The following is a 536-nucleotide window of genomic DNA, read 5'->3' as shown; positions in this document are numbered from 1 at the left end:
CCAGCAACCCCAAAACACAAAAAAAAAAAAACCCATTAACACCCACACCAGATCACAACGCCACAACCACCACAGCTCCACCGATCTCGTCACCCACCGATCTCCGCCGTGCCAATCTCACCACCCACCGATCTCTGCCGTGCCAATCTCGCCACCCACCAATCTCCACCCCGCCGATCTCCACCATGGGGTGTTGGGTCTGAAGAGAGCAAATGAGAAAGAAAGAAGGAAGAGTGAGAAAAGAAAGAGAAAAAATGAGAGAGAAGAGAGAAATTGCCGGGTTAAAAGAGAGAGGAGAGAGAAATGAGAGTATTAATAATTTTTTTTTTTTTTTTTTTGCAATTCAACTACAGTACCATCTTACATTTGAGATGGTACTGTAGCTATATCTCAAATTTTTTTAGCATTTTAGCATATGGCCTTCCAGTTGCTGGCCTTTTTTTGGACTTGTATGCCAAATGTGCCTTGCATTTGGCATATAGCAAGCCAAATGCAGATGCTCTAATATAGTAGCCAAGTAAACATTAATGTCAATG

This window comes from Quercus suber, unplaced genomic scaffold, assembly GCF_002906115.3.
Source record: "Quercus suber isolate HL8 unplaced genomic scaffold, Cork oak 2.0 scaffold_868, whole genome shotgun sequence".
NCBI lineage: Eukaryota > Viridiplantae > Streptophyta > Magnoliopsida > Fagales > Fagaceae > Quercus > Quercus suber.
This window is presented reverse-complemented; position numbering follows the sequence as displayed.